General features: G+C 36.2%; 1 protein-coding gene across 1 annotated transcript in view; it reads right to left on the bottom strand.

Annotated features, from left to right (window-relative positions):
* The window catches only part of LOC115221036 (putative malate dehydrogenase 1B), a 46,940-nt gene extending 23,111 nt beyond the window's left edge, over positions 1-23,829 (bottom strand). Inside the window, exon 1 of the mRNA XM_036510331.1 lies at positions 23,709-23,829. The gene's annotated coding sequence lies outside the window, so the exon portion shown is untranslated. The remainder of the gene's footprint in view (positions 1-23,708) is intronic.
* Positions 23,830-24,187: the final 358 nt, after the last annotated feature.

The raw sequence follows: 24,187 nt of genomic DNA, 5'->3' as shown, positions 1-24,187 counted from the left end.
TACAAAGGGCCTTTCCAGCAACAGCTAACAGATACCGCGATAATTATCACAGACATCGTTTCCATAGTTGCTTCACGCCAATCCGGAGGAACCTCTTCACTATGCCAAACCGTCTGAATCACATCCGTCAACATTGTACAGTGATGATCACCACCATATTTATATATCTCTGTACCTAGTCCATCCATGCCATGAGCATTTCTATAGTTCAATTTCCTGATAGCTGCTTTTATTTCAACCAGGTTTGGAACTTCTGCTATAAGATGTTTTATTGGTCTCCCAGATATATTATCAAGAAAAGAGAGGTCAACTTTAGTAGGTCTATTGAGCAAATCGTCAAAATGTTCTTTCCATCTCCCAACAATATCTTTAGGATTTGTTAATAATTCTGTACCATCCTCGCTCCGAAGCGGCGCAACCTTTGATGACACTGGTCCAGAAACTTTTTTCGAGAGAGAGAGAGAGAGGGAGAGAGAGAGAGAGGAGAGAGAGAGTGAGAGAGAGAGTAAAAAAGTTTGGAATTGTTAGCATTTGAAACTTCTTGGATTTCATTGCATATATCACTCCACCAATTTTCCTGCATCATCCTCAGCTTCGTCTGCACTGTTGCTTTTACTGCCTTGAAGTGTGTAGCCACTGTCCTGATTGCTGACAGGTCAATATTTTGCAACATGTTAAATGCCTTTTGCTTCTCCTCTAAGATAAAACTAACTTCTTCATCATTATAGTCAAACCAATCTCGGTGTCTTTTTTGCAACAAACCCAAGAATGTTACTACAAATCTTGTACACTCTTTCTTTGAATGACTTCCAGCTTCCACCACAGGACAAATTCCATCACAACTCCCATCACAAACTCATTGCGTACTGATGGAGTCTTAAGTTTATTGACATCAATCCGATTAGGTAACATGTCATTATTTGCTCTAACCTTAGGCTTGAGAGCAAAATTCACCTTGGCACGCAAAAGCTTATGATCAATCAAGCACTCTGCACCACACATCAATCGTAGTATAGCAAAGCCCCTAGTACCTCGTTTCCTGGAGAGGATGTAATCTACAAGGTATCATTTCTTAGAACCAGGGTGCATCCATGTTGCTTTACACTTACTCTTTCGTTGAAACATTGTGTTCATGATACACAAATCCATCTCTACGCACATATATAACAGTAATAAACCATTATTGTTGGAACTCCCAACGCTATGCTTTCCTAAGACACCCCAGGTCTACAAATCTGCACCAACGCGTGCATTAAAATCACCTAAAATGACAACTTTGTCATCATGAGTAACGCTGCGTATAATCACTGTTAAGTGATAGATAGAAGGCAAGTTTATCATCTATATAAGATATAGGACAAGAGGAAAGCTGTTCAATCTCAAAAGACTCTGCGCCAAAAGGAAAGATGATTGTGACCTGTTGGAACATTCCCAGAAAGATATGCAGCATATTGTGAATGCGATTTCTGCAGCATGTGCAGCATTTGGTCTAACGATCAATCTAAAAAAAAAAACTGTTATGAAGTACCAGCCCACTCCCACAAAATGTATGTGGAACCTTTTATAACTGTGAATAGTCAAAGGCTGGAGGCTGCACCTAGACTTATTTATGTAGGAAGTACCTTGAGCGCTGCTGGTCTTCATGATAACATTTCATACAGAATCAGCAGGGCTAGAAGTGCTTTTGGTAGACTAGATAGTCGTCTGTGGAAACAACATAATATAAATTAAAGTTAAGGTATATAACACGTGCAACCGCCCATCTTTGTTATAGGGAGTGAGGTGAGGCATGGGTTGTTTAATGTAGGCTTGTAAGTCATTGGAATGATACCATGAATACTGTCTGAGAAAAGGTTTGAGGATAAACTGGAAAAATGGCCATGAGTAATGTGGCGCTGCTTGAGAGGAGTGGCAGTAGAAGTACAGATTCAAAGATTTTGTAAAAAACTTTGAGGTTGGAGTCGGGAGACATTTGGTAAGGATGAGTGATGAGCGACTACCCAAGCAGCTATTGTGTGGTGAGCTGGAAGACGGCAGGAGACCAGCACATAAGCCTAAACTAAGATTTAAGGATTGCCTTAAGAATGCTCTAATAACAGACAGGAATTACAGCTGGTGATTGAGAGAGGGAGGCACAAGACCGCGATGGATGGAAGAAGATAGTGCATAATGGTTGTTCAAGGTTCGAGGGGGAGAGAATGAAGTATGAGATAATTAGAAGGGAGTTTAGAAGGAGGGAACCAGTGGAAAGTGAGAGAGTGTTGTTTTGTGTGTGTGTGTATGTATGTGTGTGTGTGTGTGTGTGTGTGTGTGTGTGTGTGTGTGTGTGTGCGGTTTGTGGGAAGAGGTGTTTGACTCGTGCAGGCCTGGTGAGCCATCAAAAATCTTACAGGAATCGACCCATGATAAACAGTGATGTGGCTATTAAAATTCACAACGGAACATGTGTAAAATGTGGAAGAGAGTGCCTCTCATCTGGAGGTCTGGAAAGACACGTTAAGAGAGTGAATATGGTGGCACCTGTTTCTGCTGCCAGCCAGCACAGTTGTGCAGTATGTAATAAAATGTGTAAAAGTTTGGTTGGGCTTAAAAGTCATATAAGCGCATCACATGGCATCAACAATGAATCATTTCAGTAAGTCTTTTTGGAAATGGCTTTTCTCGTGTAACGAGGGTGCAGCTATGATGTATGTATGTATGTATGTATGTATGTATGTATGTATGTATGTATGTATGTATGTATGTATGTATGTATGTATGTATGCATGAATGCATGTATGTGTCTATATATATATATATATATATACATATATATATATATGTAATTGTAATATGTGACAATTATTTGCTAGCCGTGATAAAAATTCGAGTTTCGGATGTCGGGGTGGAAAGCCACGCCGCCATCTCTTCAGTTATCCGGCCATCAGAAGAAATGCTATGAAAATAACCGTTAAACAAAGGGCAATTACTGTGTGATTGACCGTTATTAAGACAAAAGAGTTATTTGAATGACCGCTAAGTGAGGGGAGGGAGTAAAAGTAAGGGGGTAAAATGTTCATAGTATTCGCGTAAGCGCGTATGTCCATACCTACACATGCGCGTCCGCACACCCACGCACATGCACCTATAAGTATACACTCATTCACCCTCACTTGAAACGTACACATTCTCACCCACACCATTCGCCATACACACATGCGCACCAACTATGTTCGTACACACATCTATATACGCACATACCCGTATGCACGCACACACACGCGTCTATATACGCACATACTCGCATGCACGCACACACACACATCTATATATGCACATATCAACACACACGCACACATCTATACGCACGCACAAACGATTCCATATACACGTCTATATACGCACAGGTAAAATGCAAGGTGGAAGGTAGAATAAGGAAAAATTATGAGTAAAAAATATATGAGCAATAAACCTATAAAACTATCTCTATAGATATGTAAAATATACGTATAAAAGATATATAAATATATATAAAAATACATAAGAAATATAAGTAAAAATTATAAAGAGATAAAAAGCTTGTACGTGAACACAATATAGAAAGCAAGTCCTATCTTTAATCTCGGCAGGACCAAAAATGTAACAAGTATTGAACCACGTATGGGCATGATCTGAAAAGTTCAATTCTTGAATTCAGACATGTAGCGGGGTCTAAGCTGCTTTTCCAGATGAGCCATCTTTCCATATCACAAAGACCACACTTTCCACTGCCGTTGGTGTAGGGTTTAAACTTGGCTAAGATCTTCTAATGGATGTTGTAACTGACACCTTTATCCTTTAATGACCATATATGACTGGATAATTTGGTCGTTTTCCTTTTATCCCAGTGCCTGAAGCTCAAGGTGTGATTATCGAACCTGGCCTTGAAACAACCCTCTGTAAGGCCCACGTATTTCTTCGGCGAAACCGTGTCCTTAGTGGATATAGATTCCACGGTGGCTTCATAAATGATGGTCTCGGTCATGCAAGCTCCATTTAGCGGGCACAAATTTTTATCCCTGCATGAACAGCTGGTTTTGTATTGTGATTTTTGTGGGTTGTGTGCGATTATATTTTTAAAATTGGTAGTTGAGCTGAAACTGATTTTTAAGTTATGTCTATTGAAGAGCTTTCTGTAAGTATGGTTGACTGGAACATGTCTATCAGTGCTAAGAAATTCTTGCCTATATTGAAGCTCACCTCGGGTGAGTAGGGGTGTGTGAACCAGATAGTTTTCCTATTTCTATGTTTCCTCTTTATTATTGGACTGGTGGCAGGTGTTTAGTTTATTTCCTCGCCAAAACCATTATCTTTTATATCTTTTATCTTTTCAAACGCTATTAAAAATGTCCCTATCGGAGGAGAGGCTAGAAAATCTTTTGCTAAAGTTTTTAACTAAATTTTTAAACAGTACGGGGGGGATGGCAAGAATCCACATTAACATATCTAAGTCTATCGTTGGGCTTCCTATAAGGCTTATAAATGTTCTTATTTAGATCTAAGGATACACCTAGGAAATTGACAACCGCCAGGTTGGTGTCTGTAGTCATGCTAAGTGTCTGTAGTCATGCTAAGTCTGTAGTTATGCTAAGTCATGCTAAGATAACGTCCTTCCTAAACCGATCCTGTGCTGGTCCTTTGGTATTAGCAGTTAAGGCGAGGGCATCATCTTTGTAAATGGCGAAGTATACGTCAGGAAAGATCTTGCCCAACGTATCAAGTAGGAATAGTCCAATAAGATAGCAAAGAGATACACCAATAATAAAAATAAAAATACATCGCATCAAAGTCTTGAACGATAGTATACAAATCGCACATAGAACTGGATGCGGATATAAATGTTACGGCAAAACGATCGGCCACCTTTTATATATGGATGACCTAAAACTATACGCTGCAAATGACAAACAGCTGGAAACACTATTAAAGACAGTTCATGGATTTACCAAAGAAATAGATATGAAATTTGGATTAGAAAAATGCGCCAAAGTAACCATGAAAAGAGGAAAACTAGTTAAGAGTAGCAACATCACACTAGATAAAACCAATGAAATAAAAGAATTAGACCAAAGCCAAACTTACAAATACTTAGGAATCCATGAACTAGATAAGACACAACACACGCAAATGAAAGAGAAACTAAAAAAGAATATTATAGACGAGTTAGATCAATACTAAAAACAGAGCTCAATGCTAAAAACAAAATAATAGGTATTAACACTTTAGCTGTCCCAGTTATAAGTTACAGCTACAATATCCTTAACTGGACACTAAATGAACTGACCAAAATAGATAGGAAAACAAGAAAAATAATGACAGGATCTAGGATGCATCACCCAAAATCTGACATAGAAAGACTATATATACAACGTATAGAAGGTGGTAGGGGCCTTATACAGCTGGAAAACTATTATAAAATAACCACCATAGGACTGCAAAAATATCTACTTCAGAAGGAAGGAAGACTGATACAAATAGCGGCAAAACACGAGCAAAAAACTGTTCTCAGTATTTAAGGAAGCTGACAAATACAAACAGGAAATCATACTACCTAATAAATATGAAGAAGAAGAAGAAGAAGAAGATGAAGAAACAACAAAAGCTATAAAACAAATGAAATCCAAACTAAAAATAGAACAGCAACGAACCATGATAAAACGATGGCAAGAAAAGCCCTTCATGGTAAATACTGGACTAAACTAAACGCAAAAGAAATAGACAAAGAAAAATCCCAGCAATGGTTGAGAAGCTCAGGACTCAAAGCAGAGACAGAGGGATTTTTAATTGCAGCACAAGACCAAAGCCTCCCCACCAGAAATTACCAAAAACATGTAATGAAAAGAAATATTTCAAGTAACTGCAGAATATGTAGAGATGGACAAGAAACAATAAATCATATTATCTCTAGCTGCCCAGTCCTGGCTAAGAAGGAATATATTCACAGACATGACAGAGTTGGAACCTACATACATTGGAAGCTATGCCAACATTATGGAATAACAACAGAAAAAAGATGGTATAGGCACACACCAGAAAAGGTCACAGAAAACGAGAAAGCAACCATACTCTGGGATATGCCGATACACACAGATAGAGAAATTAAGGCCAACAGACCAGGTATAGTTGTCAGAGATCATGAAGAAAAAAAATGCTTTCTAATTGATGTATCAATACCGGCAGATGACAACGTGTCTATAAAAGAAATTTAGAAACTCTCAAAATACAAAGACCTGGAAATAGAGGTAACTAGAATGTGGAATCTGAAAACAGAAACAATTCCTATCATAGTAGGTGCATTAGGCATGATAAAAAAATAATCAGACAAATACATAACAAAAACACCAGGACTTACAAACACATATAACGTACAGAAAATTGCACTACTAGGCACTGCACACATCCTACGCAGAACACTTTCCATACAATAACCATCAGAGCATCACAACAAATCACAGCACATACCCAAGGCACACAGAGCTGCGCTAGGTAGTGAAGTGAAAGCACGCTATAAAAATAAAACTACTGAATAATAATAATAATAATAATAATAATAATAATAATAATAATAATAATAATAATAATAATAATAATAATAATAACAACATTGAAAAATACCTTAGGAATGAGAACCCAGGTTCGAAATTTCCCCAAGACACCTGATGAAGGCTGGAGAGTATATCAGCCGAAACGTTGTGTTAACAAGAAACAAGATGAGGACAAATATCCGTCAAATGTAAATAATGTAGAAAATACAATAAAAGTGTAAACATGTAAAACTATATGAATACAATAATATTGTAAAATTCCGGTTTCTTTCGGGTAAACCCTCATATGTGTATATATATATATATATGAAAAAACAAGTAAAAAATAGAAAATGCTAAAATAATTTTATAGTGAACATTTCAGTACCGGTTTCGGTCATTTTGAGACCTTTTCAACTGTAACGATTAAATAATTAAATTTAGAAAAATTAGAAGAAAAGTTTTTTTAAAAGAATATTTCTATAGTAGTGTTCAGATTTAAGTGGCATTCTGCCTTTCTCTGACTCCCTTGTTTGCACTTGTGTGTTCGAGGTAGTTGTGAGTTCTTGGTAGGGTAGTAGAGGGAAGGCTGGTGAGGAAAGGGGGGTGGGAGAATCTGGGAGTGCCCTGATGGTCGTATTTTGAATGGTCAGTGGCGGCTGGCAGTCTCAGTTCAATTCAGGAGAATATTTATATTGACAGGCTTGTTTATAGAATTAGCGTAGGTGTTATACTAAAAAACATTAGTGACAAACTTAAGGGGTAGGGGGTGGAGAAGAAGAAGAAGAAGAAGAAGAAGAAGAAGAAGAAGAAGGAGAAGGAGAAGGAGAAGGAGAAGATGACGATGATGGTGATGGTGGTGATGATTATGACGATGATGATGATAACGATGATGATGAAGAAGAAGAAGAAGAAGAAGGAGGAGAAGGAGAAGATGGTGGTGATGATGGTGGCGATGATGATGACGCCGATGATGATGATAACGATGATGATGAAGAAGAAGAGGAAGAAGAAGAAGAAGAAAAAACAGAGGAGGGAGAATATGAATGGGTGTAAATATAGCTATGAAGGGGCTGATTAGTAATGGATTCTATGGAGTGTAGTATTTGTGTGTGTATATATATATTTTTCTTTTATTCTAAAGTTGAGGTATATTAATTGTTTGTCGTAGACCCGTTAAGAAGTGGCTTGTATTTTGTAATAAAGAGATTTTCTTTACTTATTCTTTGTCTCGAGGTTGTATCGTCCCTAAATTGGTAGAGGGGGAAAATTCTGAAGTTTGGTGTTTTTTTGTTGGCGCAAGTATCTATGTGTTGGCTAAAAGCTATTTTTCTGTTTTGGGGAATTTTTATCTGGGATCTGTGCAGGGCCATTCGTTTACGCAAACCATTTTTTGTTTGGCCTATGTACTGCTCTTGACACCCGGAGCAAGTTAGTGAGTATATTAGGTTCTCCGAAGCACATGTGAAGTTGCTTTTCACTGTAAACCGTTGTCCCTGTTTGAAGGAGAACTCAGAACCCTCGATTAGATAGTCGCATATCCCGCAATTGGGTCTTCCACATTTTTTTACTGTCGGCTTCTGTGTTGAAGAGTGAATTCGGGCTTGTGTAAGGAGACTTTTCATGGATCTAGGCTGTCTTTTGCTTTTTATGATCGTGTGTGTTTGGAGGATTGTGTTCATTCTGTGGTCTTTTTTTAGGAGGGGTATGTTGTGGAGGATGGTGTCGAAGGCTTCGTTATTGAGAGGGTTGTGTGTGGAGATGTATGGTAAGGCTTTTGGTTGTAAGTTTTTCTTTGATTTGGGATGTCTCAGTTCCTTGATGTTAAGTTGAAGGGCACGTTGAATGCACTTGTCAATAAGTGAAGGTGGATAGTTCCTGGTGATTAGGGTATCTTTTAGTTCTTGTAGTCGTGTGTCTCTAGTGTTTGCGTTAGAGACTATAGTGCATATCCTTTTTGCTAGATTGAAGGGGATATTCATCCTGGTGTGTCTGGGGTGGCATGAATTGAATGGAAGATATTGCTTAGAGTCTGTAGGCTTATAGTATATGTCTGTTTCTATTATATTATTAGCTTTCTTAATGAGGATATCGAGGAAGGGGAGTTGTTGTTGGCTATATTCCATCGTGAATTGGATGTTTACGTCCAGTCCGTTTAAAATTTTCTGGAATTCTATGAGTTTTTCTATATTTTTATGCCAAAGGATGAAACAGTCATCTAGATATCTCTTCCAGTTGTTTTCTATGTAGATGGAGAAAGGGCTGCCATATCTTTCTAGAACCTTACGATACAGACTGATCTCTAGGTATCCTATGACTAGGTTGGCAAAGGAGGGGGCCATTCGTGTACCCATCGCAGTCCCCGATTTTTGTCGGTAGAAGTTGTCATTGAAGGCGAAGAAGTTATTTTCCAGGATGAATTTAACCCCTTCTATCACAAATTCTTTTTTGATGCGGTGTGGTAGTTCGTTGGCGTGATTCTCTAGCCAGAATTGGATTGCTTCTAGTCCTAGGTTGTGGGGGATATTGGAGTAGAGGTTGACTACATCGAAGGATACCAGTATGGTGTTTTTGTTTATAGTATTCGGTAGGTGATTGAGCATATCTAAGTCGTCCCTTATATAGCTTTTGACATGTTTGAGGAGTGGTTTTAACAGGGTGTCTAAAAAGTTACTGAGGCGGTGGGTTTCGCATGCGGGACCTGCTATTATGGGTCTCAATTTGAGGTCATTAGGATTAGGGACTTTAATTATTTTGTCTGTAGCTATCTTGCATGCGTTGCTTATTTTTTCACTTTTGTGGATCTTAGGTATACCGTAGAATTGGCTAGTTTTACTTGTGAAATTGGTCATATAATCATATTCTTTGTCGGTGAGCCCTGCTTTGTATGGATTTAATATGGATTTTAGTTCCCTCATTATTTTTTGTTGACTGTAGTTTTGTGCCTTTTCATAGTATGTTGTGTCTTCCAGCATAGAAAGTACCAAAGTTATGTAAAATGTCGTATCCATTAAGACAACAGCACTCCCTTTATCGGCCTCTTTGATTGTTATTGTTTTATCTAGTTTTAATTTGTTCAACTCAGCCCATTCTTTTTTGCTGAAGTTTGGTTTGTGTTTTTGTTTGTGCATATGTTGATATGGGTAATTTGATATGTGGTCACAGAAATCATCAAGTGTTTTATTCTTACCTTTCGAGGGGGTGTAGTTACTCCTATTTCTGGCTAACGATTCGTCCTCGTTGTATTTATCGTATAGCTCCTCAGTAAGTCTTAATTTTCTGCAGAATTCTGCGATGTCTTCTTTCATTTCATTGTAGTTGGGGTGTTGTGGGGTGGGTGTAAACTTGAGTCCTTTGGAAAGTATGTTTATTTGGTTTGCTGTTAGTTCCTTGTGAGTTAGATTAATAATTTTTATTACTTTTGGTTCCTCCTGCTTGTTTGGTGCTATCTTGTGTCTCTGTGTTTGCGTATTGGGTCTAAAAAATGAATGCGGTGGTTGGGACGGTAGCTAGTATATAGTTGTTCTTTGTTGATTAGGGGTCTCCTGTTGTGATTTATGGTCTGTGTTCTTGGAGCAGTATTGAGGAGAGCATCCCGATATCCCATATTCGGATGTGGTGTGTATATATATATATATATATATATATATATATATATGTGTGTGTGTGTGTGTGTGTGTGTGTGTGTGTGTGTGTGTGTGCGTGTGTGTGTCTGAGTGTGTATGTGTATATGTCTGTGTCTGTGTGCATAAAATAAAGTTCACAATGGAAAAGTGGTATAGCAATTAATTATTTATTTCTCCTAATATCTATAAAGTTCACAAAAGATTAATAAGTAAATAAAATATCCGACACATCTTTCAGCTAATTTACCAAGAGCATATCCGTTTATGATTATATAATTAAATGATTCAATAATTAAATAATTAATCAATACAATGCATTTAGGAAAACAGCTTCATCAGGGAACTTAAGAGAAAGTTCCTTGTTACGACATTTTGGTAAATAAAAATAACGCAAATCTCTATTAAACCGTTAGGAGCATTTTCGCTGTCAGGAATCTGTGTAGGAGGTAGATAGAATACACTTCAAACAAAATGACTAATTTAAATTATTACGCTTAGCAATAGTATACAAACAAAAACTGCATGACATTATGTTCCGTAAACCGAATCTTCTTTACTAATTGTTAACCTTACTTTAATTATAGTACATGTTAATATTTCTAAATTCTACTTTATATAGTTGTCTATATAAATATGATTTACATATATCGACAACTAAACCCCCACTCATAGACATAAACATAAATACACACAGACACATATACATATACATAAATTCATGCATACATACACACCCATTCAGACACATATACACCCATAAATACACATATATACACATATATGCATATACATATATAAATGCATATATATACATATATATATATATATATTTACACACACACACACACACACACACACACACACACACACACACACACACACACACACACATATATATATGGAAAAAAGTCAAGATAGAAGATGCTAAAATAATTTTATAAAAAACATTTCAGTACCGGTTTCGTTCATTGAGACTTTTTCAGCTGCAAGTATGGAAATTTGGAAAAAATTAAATGAAAAGTATTTTAAAAGAATATTTGCATAGTATTCAAATACAAGAGGCATTTTCCTTGTTTCTGCCTGTCTCTGTCTCCCTTGTTTACACTTGTGGGTTCGAGGTCGAAACCACAAGAGTAAGCAAGAGAGACAGAGATTGACTTGATCTTCTCTCTCTCTCTCTTTCTCTCTCGGTATATATATATATATATATATATATATATATATATATATATATATAGTAGTCGTCATGATTCCTTATGTGTTTAAATATACAATATGTAGTATGACTAATATATAGTCTTTTTGACTAATTGTTTTACACGTTAGACCACCGGAAATGTAAATTTTGATTAAATGTTTATAATTTTAATTAAATTCTATTTCCCTTTTATATGATTATATATACATCATTGTCAGATCATTAACCTTTATCAAGTTAGATTCAGAACAAAGGCATATTTCTAAATATAGAACCAATATACATATTAGAAAATTCTGAATATACAAAATATATTTAAATATTAATTTGAACATTAACCTCATCATTTATATAATAATAATTGATACATCATTTACCAGCCAATCAAGGACGTTCAATATAACTTTCACATGTTTTGTCAAACAACAGAAATATATGATTTATTATATGACGCTCAACTAGTGCAAAGATTGTATGTCAACAACATATATGGCTATACAGACATAAGCACATGTACATAGACACACACACACACACACACACACATATACAAAAGTATAGCTATACCTATACACACACACACACTCATCCTCATCTTCAGAGATACATAGAGACATAGACAGAGATATACATACACAGTAAAACAATGAATCAATGGCTAGTTATTGTACGTTATTAATTTGTTTTTGTTGTGAGCATGGTTTCCTTCTACTAGTATGTTGAGGTACTACCTCAACATACAAGTAGAAGACTGTTTTCCAAAATGGAGTCGAACACCTTCATGTGATAGACTTGAAAACTTGTCTAGACACAAGGATATTTTCCTACTTTTCTTAACATGAAACCAATGGTAGCCTTAATTCACAGATAAAGAAATTATGTACACGGCTACCAACGGCAAAAATATCTAGGAGCTTTGTTCTATTTTGTGTAAGAAACATTTTAAAAACCTTTTAAGCTAAAAAATTAAATATATAATTTCTTCAACTTTGTCTAACTAAGAAAAGATTATCTCCCTTTTGATGGCGAATTATTCCCCAGAGGCAAACCACGTTCCTATCTATCTATCTATCTATCTATCTATCTATCTATCTATCTATCTATCTATCTATCTATCTATCTATCTATCTATCTATCTATCTATCTATCTATCTACACACACACACACATACATACATACATACATACATACATACATACATACATACATACATACATACATACATACATGCTTCAACCTATTTGGCTCGGAATTCACTTCAAAAAACGACAGGGATTTACAATTAGGATTAATTTCATTTGTGCTTGCCAAGTTTTTTTATTATTTATGTATTAACTTGTTCAGGATGCCGACACAACTATATAGGCCAAACAAAGATGCCACTTAGACGGAGAACTATATTTCCTAAAGAAAAGATTCATTTCCCAAGGTGCAAATACATATCATTCAGCGAACAAATAGAGATGTGCAGGGAATTTCCCCTTCTACAAGTGCAGGGAAACAATCTCTGTATAAGAATGATTAAATAAAATGAAAAATACAAACCGTATCTGGATATGATGGCATAACCAATTTTGGATTTTTTAAATATTTAATTCATGAACGCATAACCAACTTCGTAGTATAAATACTGTAAATTTACCCTCCCCCAAAAGTGTAACCCACAAAAAGTGTTCCGCGAGAAATAACAATCACCAATTACCTCTCCTTAGATTTTTTGACATACTGGTTCATTTTCAAGCAATCTCTAATGCAAACAAAATGGACTAAAAACTCCTTAAAATGCTATGAAATTGCAGTATTTCCACCGATTTCCCAGCCATAATTAGCAAAACGCGAAACCGGTAGACTATGATAATACTCTATTATAAAATATATTAAAAGTATATAGATTGTGTGCATTTTCCTTCTTTTACTATATGTTTGATATTTCTCACCCCTTCAACTTATTACTCAGTGAAAATCTCTTCATGGAAATTTCTTACCCTGTGTGTGTGTGTGTGTGCGTGTGTGTGTGTGTGTGTGTGTCATGTGAGGTTTCTCATGAGTGCTACCAGTAACATGGAATCCAGTGAAGTTGTTACATGGTCGAGTAATGGACGACTCAACCGGCTTCACCACTAGGCTTGCCTGATCAGGAGGGATACTAGAAACCCAGCAGGACTAAAAACAAGACTTGCCAAAGGGACAGATGAACCTTGTGTATGTTCAACAACTATCTTGCAACAGTACTGGATCTCAGAAATCCCGCGTTGGTGTCCGGTGAATTGGAAGACCCTTGGGAGAAAGTCACTCTGAATTAAAAATATATAGGGAACGGCATTGAACATTTTGAAGATCTTTTGTTTGCACTTGTGAGTATGGTCCTCCATATCCAGTGCAACAACGGGCCTGCGACCCGTGGTTGCACTGGATATCTTGCGTTGGCTTTTCTCTGGATCATCAAAGATGAGTGGTGAAGAGGGCCTGTGAGGTGTTGTGAAGCCTTATTGGACCTAAGATTGTAGGTTGTGCAATTGCCAACGAGGCGACTCTCTGATACCCAGTCCAGTAGAGAGGCGAAGCGGGCGTGAACTTTTGTGAAGCCAACAGTGGGTGCAAGGACCACATGCACGGGCAATGCCGGCATTTTGCCTGGACACTGGTCATTGTTGGTTGCTAGTGGATTACCATTACATAAATGTTTCTGTTTCATATTCTCCATGAATGAAAGAATAAATGAAAATCAGTCACTCGCATTTTACGATTAATTGTTGACACTCTTCGAAGTGTTACAACTAATAATAAATGTCTTATTTATTAAGATACTACCTTAACTACCGAAGTAAATAATTGTGTTAAATGCTGAAAGCTCAAATTTAAACATTATTCTAGTTCGTTTCTCTATTTGGGGATGATCAATTTATCTTTTGTACTTTCCTCATTATTGTATATTCCATTTTTATTGACTCAGCCATTATAGAAGCTGGTGTTTGAGACCACGGCCACCATACATGCTTGAGAAGTATAGCCTATCAAAATGTCCAATGGATTTGAAGTTTCCGTACCACCTAGCAGCTCATGGGATCTATATCTATCTCACTGAGTTCTGATAGTGACCAGTTGTGAGGAAAAGCACTGCAAAGGAGTAGTACACGTGTTGTAAGCTGAGAGTTCAGATGACCATAGTTTTTTACCCTCTTCAAGTACTTATAGTTTGTCCTCTCCTTATTGATGGATCCGACATTCTCATCCTGTTCAAGACATTTGTAACTTTTCCCAGAGAGCTGAGGCTGTATTTCTAGGTGGTTAATGTTTAATGTGTTGGAGAGGGGGAAAAGGTTACCAAATTTTGTCTCTCAAAGTTTACATTTGGACACAACAAATTCCATTCCGATATCTTTTGAGAAACGGATTATGAGATCCAGTTGCTCTTTATCGTGATTAATATTTGGCTCATACTGCTTCAGATCATTAACAAAGAAAAGATAAGAGATGTTATTGAAACCATTCCTATGGCTGTTATGTCTGATGGCTGTTAAGGCTGTTATGGCTGTTATGTTTGATTAGATATGACATCGGGGACTCAATGACAGACAGAAAGGAAGCATGGAGAGAAAGAGGGAGCACATGCGAGAGGGAGGGGGATGTAGGAGAAATAGAAAAAAAGGGTATCTTAGGAAATATCAGTCTGTGAAAAGTAAAGGAAATAGTTTGAAATTATATTTAAGAGAAATGATAAAGGGAGAATAAATACTCCTCAAAACAATAGAGGAGAGAAAGGAAAGAAAGATGGTGAGAAAGAAAGTACAGAAGAGAGGGAAGGGGTATGTAAGACAGATATAAAGATGGGTGTCTTTGGAAATGGTCAGTCTGTGAATTGATTGATAGAGAGCATTAGCAGTTGGAAAATAAATATAAATAGAAATATACCCGAATATATGAATAAAAGTAGGGGATGATCTTACAGGGCATAAGTACCGGAAGGACTATTTCAATGTTGCAAAAGGACTAAATCGTAACACGTATATATATATATATTGTTTGAGGGAGAAAAAGATAGATCTATACAAATATACACATATACCAAAATCGAAGGTCGCTTAGACACCCAAAGACGAACACAAACAAAATAAAGTGTATATATATATATATATATATATATATATATATGCATGTATGTATGTATGCATGTGTGCATGTAGGTAGTTATTTATGTATGTATGAATGCATGTGATATGTATGTATCTACGTATGCATGTATGCATGTATGTGTGTATGTATGCATATGCGTGTGTGTATGTATATAGGCAGGTAGATAGGGAGCACGGCAAGTACGTGTATACCTATGAAAATAGGTTCAACCTAAACTTTATTGCTAATGATTTTGTTGCTGCATTTCTCGTTCCTAAGGGTTGATGTTACATGGCAACGCCTGGGTATGTTTAAAATAGGGCAGGGTATTAATGAGAATTTCAACAAACATTTCAAATCGAATACAAACAAATTAAATAAATCTGCGTGGTACATGAATTCCGAGAGAGATAAAGGAGACTGAACGTGGTTTTATGCGTGAGAGAATGTGCACATGTGTGAGTGCGTGCCTGTATGTGTATGTGTGTGTGTGTTATTTATGTATTTACATGTCAAAAGCTATTATGATATTTGTCGTCCTTTTTTCACTTTGCATCTAACAACCAATGTATCATAGTATTAAATTGAAAAGGATTTTAAATGCATATAGCTAAATCCAAACCCTAATATTCCCTTACATACCCAATACCAAGATGGAAATATCTGCGCTCCTACAGGTCATGCATCACCAAAATTAAGGAGTACTTTTGAGCCTTCTTCGAAGACTACATTCAACTCCCAGAAAACGCTGCCAAGATTATCATTGTTTTATCCTGCATTTATCGTGAATATAGTTTAATGCTTCTTTGCTGAAATATCGTTTGCCCAGACAGAAGTTGATTTCTATACAAAGATATTTGTGATTATTCATTGAATTAGGAAGTAAAAATAATAATACAACGTGTAGGTTTGTTTAAAATAGAGCAGAACATGATTCATCGAATAATTATGAGAAAGTGAGCAAGAATCTCAAATGGAATATAAAGAACTATATCAAAACTGCATGGTACTTGAATTACGGGCGACAATAAGGATATTAAATGTCGCTGCATACTTCTGTGTATGAGCTCAGTGTGTGTGTGTGTGTGTGTGTGTGTGTGTGTGTGTGTGTGTATGTACGTGTGTGTGTGTGTATGTGTGTGTGTGTATGTGTGTATGTATGTGAGTGTTGTGTGTCTGATTGATATATTTACCTCTCAAATCCTGTAATCCTACACATCCTTCCTTGTTTCACCTTACAGCTAGCAACCAGGGCAGTTTAATTATATATGCATGCATGCATACATGTATGTATGTATGTATGTATGTATGTATGTATGTATGTATGTATGTATGTATGTATGTATTTATGTATGTATGTATGTATGTATGTATGTATGTTTGTATGTATATGTACGTATGTATGTATATGTACGTAGGTATTTATGTGTGTATGTTTGTATGTATATATCTATGTAACCATGTATGCACGTGTGTGTATGTATGTGATTTGCTTTCTCTTTTCAATATTGACCAGGCAGATACATATTATCAAGGTTGTAAAGAAAAGTTTCTAAGTTTAACTGAAAATATGTCCCATGCAAACAGTAACCCCTAAAATGTTTTCAGACTGCTAGGGCTTCACCGTATCTTTCGCTTATTAATTATTTCCTATCAATCTCTCATTTTTGGATTTCAAATGCTTTGCCTTCGAATTGCGATGTGATGTGGCGGAGACTTTCATTTAATTAGAAATATCTGCTAATCAAACATTGTATACCGTGTCGCTACAGCTTCCAACAATTATAATTCCGTTAATTATCTTTTCCTGTTACTCATCTCTCTCACCTCAACAGGCTCGACAGCGATAAAACGTTTTTTGAGCAATATCTTAATAATAATTATCGATGTTAAGTCTGTATGTCAATATCTACGAATACATTTACGCCTGCACGAAATACACACACACGCATATATATGCATGACAAATTCGATAAACTCAAGGCTAGATTGTTCGTTCCACGTACGCTTCACTATTCTAGTCTTTGCGCCACTGCATTTGGATGTTTAAGTGGATGGGATTCTTAACAACAACGGGATCTCAGGGAACACTTTACTGCATTAGTTATAACGGCCTACTGTGTTGCGTTGGGCATTTTGGAGAGGAAAGTATGAAAAAGATATGATCAGAGAAAGATAAAGGGAGACGAAGAAAGAAGGAAAAATGTGAGAGAGAAAACGACAATATTGGTCAGTGGATTTGGTAGACGGAAAATGAAAGAAGCCTGTCGTATGTATATATATATATATATATATATATATATATTATATATATATTTATAATATACATATGTATGTGTTTGTGTATATGTTTGCGTGTCCGTGGTTGTCCCCAACATCGCTTGACAACCGATGCTGGTGTGTTTACGTCCCCGTAACTTAGCGGTTCGGCAAAAGACCCCGATAGAATAAGTACTAGGCTTACAAAGAATAAGTCCTGGTGTCGATTTGCTCGACTAAAGGCAGTGCTCCAGCATGGCAGCAGTCAAATGATTGAAACAAGTAAGAGAGTAAAAGAGTAAAAGGAGAAAAATATTTAAAAATAAAATCATGTTAAGAGAAATAGTAAAGACACAAATAATAAATAAATAAATGAATAGATAAATAAATAAATAAATACTCGCCAAAACATAAAGTAGACGAGAGACAGAAAGTAAGCGTGGTGAGAAGGAGAAAGCACATGAAAGAGGCAGGGGGAAGGAAGAGGACAATAAAAAGTTTATCTTTGGAAATGGTCAGTCTGTGAAAAGTAAAGGAAATAGTTTGAAATTATATTTAAGTGAAATGATAAAGGGAGAATAAATACTCCTCAAAACAATAGAGGGAGAGAAGGAAAGGAAGATGGTGAGAAAGAAAGTACAGAGAGAGGGAGGGGGATGTAAGGGAAGATATGAAGATGGGTGTCTTGGAAATATGGGTGTCTGTGAATTGATTGACAGAGAGCATTAGCAGTTGGAAAAATAATATAAATAGAAATATACCGAATATATGAAATAGTAGGGTATGATCATACAGGGCATAAGTACCGGAACCTATTTCAATGTTGCAAAAGGACTAAATGGTAACACGTAATATAATATATAATATATATATTATATATATATATATATAATCAACTGAAAATGCATTTTTACCGTTTGGCTCGCTTTCAATGCCAAACGTCCCGTCCGATTCGCTCTAAATTTACAGGGACATGTAGAATGAGGTGACGATGCCTGTGGGTGACGTTAGAATCCCTATCTGAAAGGTGTGGTTGCTAGGGGCCATCTTTCTCACTCACGCTATTCCTCCATTCCCCTTTTACTCCCCTTCATGTATACTTTGACAATTCCACTCCCGTTATTTAATGTATTCCCTTCAACTCCTTTCACTTTTCCTTTATAAGTTCGTCAGACGGTGTTCTTTGATCTATCTGCCTGCATTCATAGGGAGTATTATCATTGCCACCAACAACACACAATCATGAGAACAAATATTATGAATCAGATATTCATTGCGTTCATTTATATATATGTGTGTGTGTGTGTGTGTTCGATATATACATATGTATATATAATGTAAATATACAAAGTGTATATAACAGTATTTATGTATATTAAACTTTTAATACTTTGATAGTTATATATATTTTAAACAAATTATAAATATAATTTAATAATTTTTATTCTAAATTTAAATAATGAAATTTTTAAATTTTCTATATTTTCTATATAATATTTTTATTTTATGTTTTTGCTTTTATGTTTCTTTTGCCTCTTAGTGGTTTTATCTCAAATTTTTAATTTATACATCTATATATAATTTGTAAATATAATGCGTGCACACACACACACACACACAACACACACACACACACACACACACACACACACAATTATATATATATATATATATATATATATAAGTGTGCATATATGGTCGGTCGGTTCAACTGAAAATATGCACACCTATGAACCCTTTCGATTCTATATTTCTGACCAAAATACACCCCTTATATGTTTCAAGTAATTTCTAACGTAATCATAAATTTAGTTTGGTTCAGTAAACAACTATAACATTTTTATTTATCAATATTTTAATGTGATTTTTGGAAGATAATTTAATGAAATGTTCTCAAACAATAATATACTACGATTTTTGTCACAAGTGACTCTAATTACAGGTAGATACTGGTAAATTCAACAAAGTATAAAATTATCAAAATTTTGTTCAAACATCGCTATAGAAAATGGGTTATTAGCTAATAATCAATTGGGTATACAACATAATTTTACGATAGAATTTGTTATTTGGGTAACTTTCTGATACCCAGAATATATTTATGACAAATAGTCTTAATTTCATTTAAGGTTGTGGGAAAACCACTAACTATCCTTTCTTTCGCTTTGTTTACATTTAGCGTAACGGGTCGTTTCCGCCGTAATGATTTCAAATAGGCTCATTCGAAAAGTAAAAAGAAATAGTCTAAGGCTTTACTCTCCCGGGAAAGTCTGTGCTTGGTCCAGTTTCTTCAGAAAATCACCGAAAGAAACAGTTTTCAATTTTCACTCCATTCAGGTGCCAATTCATTTTCTTATCGCTGTCGGAGCTCTCGGATTCACTGTTTTCACATTCGGAAAATGAAACATCAGATTCATTATCAAATACCATGTCCTGTTTTTTTCTCAGTCATAGAGTTAGATTCATCAGGGTCTTCAGTAGAAAATCCTTCGAATTCTGACTCGCTGCTTCATATGATGAAATTCGTATCCATTTTCTCTCAGAATTACAAATTTTGAAAACACAATAGAAACAAATTTCGGAAAAAAGTCTCCCAAAATTCACGGAATTAAAATTACACTTCGATCGTTGTACAAAACTGTAGATGAACTGTTTACGAAGTATAATCACGTGCTTTCAGGAATGTAATAGAGTGATTTGCACTGATATTCTCATTTAAATATAAATAGGTAAATACGGGCGGGTTTGGGCAGTGTGGTCACATTAACCAAAAATTTTTTCGGGCGGCTTTGGGCGGTTTGGTAACGAAAGAGTTAAAAGTGCTGACAAGTTTGCACGACAACTATTTTTTCCTCAAATGAAAGGCGTGACCTCTAGGAAAAAATTTCTCATCTTCTAAAATGTGGCCCCAGTAGACCCGAATGAAATCGGGTTATATTAAGCAAAATGTGAAAAGGGGTATAAATGGTGTTGGAAGTGGATTAAAATTTAAAGGAGCGATTGTTTAGGAATTCTCTGTTACATCAAGCTAAAAAAATTGCGCCAGCCTTTTAATCTTCAATGTGTTGCCGTCCATGATGAAGAGGTTTGGAATGCTTGCCATGGTGAGTCACTGTGTGTGAGAAAGAACCAGTTGGTGTTTACGAATTTTCTTTTACATAAAGTTCAAAATTTTACGCCAGCTGTTAAACTGTCAATACGTTGCTGTCCGTCGTTAAGAAATGCCAGCCATGGTGACTCTACTATCCTCAGATTCTATCCTTTCAAACTTTGCTTTCCAATATTTTATTATTTTTATTCAGCTCGCAAGTTCGTCTGTCCCTTTTAAATGTTAGCGTTTTGCTGTCTGCCTTGAAGCAGTCCTTTCCGTTGCCACTGCCTGATATTTATGATTGATCTTTCTAAATATTTTATTTCTTAACTTACTCAAGATCTTTTGTTGTTTATAAATGGGAGGGAGATAGATAAAGACAGAGAGTAAGAGAAAGCGAAGGAGAGTCCGAGAGAAAAGAAAAGTAAGAGAGAGGGAAAGTGAGAGAAAAAGGAGAGAGAAACAAAGAGGGAGAATCATCATCATCATCATCGCTTAACGTCCGTTTTCCGTGCTTGCACGGGTTGGACAGTTTGACCGGGGTCTGGGAAGCAAGGAGGCTGCACCAGGCTCCAGTCTGATGTGGCAGTGTTTCTACAGGTGGATGACCTTTTTAACGCCAGCCACACTGTGAGTGTAGTGGGTGCTTTTTTCGTGCTTCCGGCACAGGTGCCAGGTGGGCTTGGAGCGGCAACGATCCGTTGGCGCTTTTTACGAGCCACTGGCACAGAAGCCTGTCAAGGCGGCGCTGCAATCGGCCACGTTCGGATGGTGCTTTTCACGTGCTGAAAGGAAACAACAGAAAGTAACAACCACACTCTTACCCGCGTGTAGAGCGGGTCACCTTCAGCTAGTATATATATATATATATATTGTTTGAGGGAGAAAAAGATAGATCTATACAAATATACACATATACCCAAATCGAAGGTCGCTTAGACACCCAAAGACGAACACACACAAAATAAAGTGTGTATATATATATATATATATATATATATATATATATTATATATATATATGCATGTATGTATGTATGCATGTGTGCATGTAGGTAGGTATTTATGTATGTATGAATGCATGTAATATGTATGTATGTATCTATGTATGCATGTATGCATGTATGTGTGTATGTATGCATATGCGTGTGTGTATGTATATAGGCAGGTAGATAGGGAGCACGGCAAGCACGTGTATACCTATGAAAATAGGTTCAACCTAAACTTTATTGCTAATGATTTTGTTGCTGCATTTCTCGTTGCTAAGGGTTGATGTTACATGGCAACACCTGGGTATGTTTAAAATAGGGCAGGGTTAATTAGGATTTCAACAAACATTCCAAATCGAATACAAACAAATAAATAAATCTGCGTGGTACATGAATTCCGAGAGAGATAAAGGAGACTGAACGTGGCTTTATGCGTGAGAGAATGTGCACATGTGTGAGTGCGTGCCTGTATGTGTATGTGTGTGTGTGAGTTATTTATGTATTTACATGTCAAAACCTTTTATGATATTTGTCGTCCTTTTTTCACTTTGCATCTAACAACCAATGTATCATAGTATTAAATTGAAAAGGATTTTAAATGCTTATAGCTAAATCCAAACCCTAATATTCCCTTACATACCCAATACCAAGATGGAAATATCTGCGCTCCTACAGGTCATGCATCACCAAAATTAAGGAGTACTTTTGAGCCTTCTTCGAAGACTACATTCAACTCCCAGAAAACGCTGCCAAGATTATCATTGTTTTATCCTGCATTTATCGTGAATATAGTTCAATGTTTCTTTGCTGAAATATCGTTTGCCCAGAGAGAAGTTGATTTCTATACAAAGATATTTGTGATTATTCATTGAATTAGGAAGTAAAAATAATAATACAACGTGTAGGTTTGTTTAAAATAGAGCAGAACATGATTCATCGAATAATTATGAGAATGTGAACAAGAATTTCAACTGTAATACGAAGAAATATATCAAAACTGCATGGTACTTGAATTACGAGCGACAATAAGGATATTGAATGTCGCTGCATACTTCTGTGTATGAGCGTCAGTGTGTGTGTGTGTGTGTGAGAGAGTATGTGAGTGCTTGTGTGTCTGATTGATATATTTACCTCTCAAACCCTGTAATCCTACACATCCTTCCTTGTTTCACCTTACAGCTAGCAACCAGGGCAGTTTAATTATATATGCATGCATGCATACATGTATGTATGTATGTATGTATGTATGTATGTATGTTTGTATGTATATGTACGTATGTATGTATATGTACGAAGGTATTTATGTGTGTATGTTTGTATGTATATATCTATGTAACCATGTATGCACGTGTGTGTATGTATGTGATTTGCTTTCTCTTTTCAATATTGACCGGGCAGCTACATATTATCAAGGTTGTAAAGAAAAGTTTCTAAGTTTAACTGAAAATATGTCCCATGCAATCAGTAACCCCTAAAATGTTTTCAGACTGCTAGGGCTTCACTGTATCTTTCGCTTATTAATTATTTCCTATCAATCTCTCGTTTTTGGATTTCAAATACTTTGACTTCGAATTGCGATGTGATGTGGCGGAGACTTTCATTTAATTAGAAATATCTGCTAATCAGAACATTGTATACCGTGTCGCTACAGCTTCCAACAATTATAATTCCGTTAATTATCTTTTCCTGTTACTCATCTCTCTCACCCTCAACAGGCTCGACAGCGATAAAACGTATTTTTGAGCAATATCTTAATAATAATTATCGATGTTAAGTCTGTATGTCAATATTTACGAATACATTTACGCTTGCACGAACATACACATACACGCATATATATGCATGACAAATTCCGATAAACTCAAGGCTAGATTATTCGTTCCAACGTTCGTTTCACTATTCTAGTTCTTTGCGACACTGCATTGGATGTTTCAAGTGGAATGGATTCTTAACAACAACGGATCATCAGGGAACATCTTACTGCATTACGTTATATACGCCTAATGTGTTGAGTTGGGCAGATGGCGCGAGAGTTTATAAGAATTTTGAGAGGAAAGTATGAAAAAGATATGATCAGAGAAAGATAAAGGGAGACGAAGAAAGAAGGAAAAATGTGAGAGAGAAAACGACAATATTGTAATTATAAAAAGAAAGAATGAAAGATGAGAAGGACTGAAGTGGAAAACTGAATAAAAAGTAAACAAAATAGGCGTAGGAGTGGCTGTGTGGTAAGTAGCTTGCTTACGAACCACATGGTTCCAGGTTCAGTCCCGCTGTGTGGCGCCTTGGGCTAGTGTCTTCTAAAGCCTCGGGCTGACCAATGCCTTGTCAGTGGATTTGGTAGACGGAAAATGAAAGAAGTCTATCGT

This window comes from Octopus sinensis, linkage group LG17 (assembly GCF_006345805.1).
Source record: "Octopus sinensis linkage group LG17, ASM634580v1, whole genome shotgun sequence".
NCBI classification, from domain to species: Eukaryota; Metazoa; Mollusca; class Cephalopoda; order Octopoda; family Octopodidae; genus Octopus; species Octopus sinensis.
This window is presented reverse-complemented; position numbering and strand designations above follow the sequence as displayed.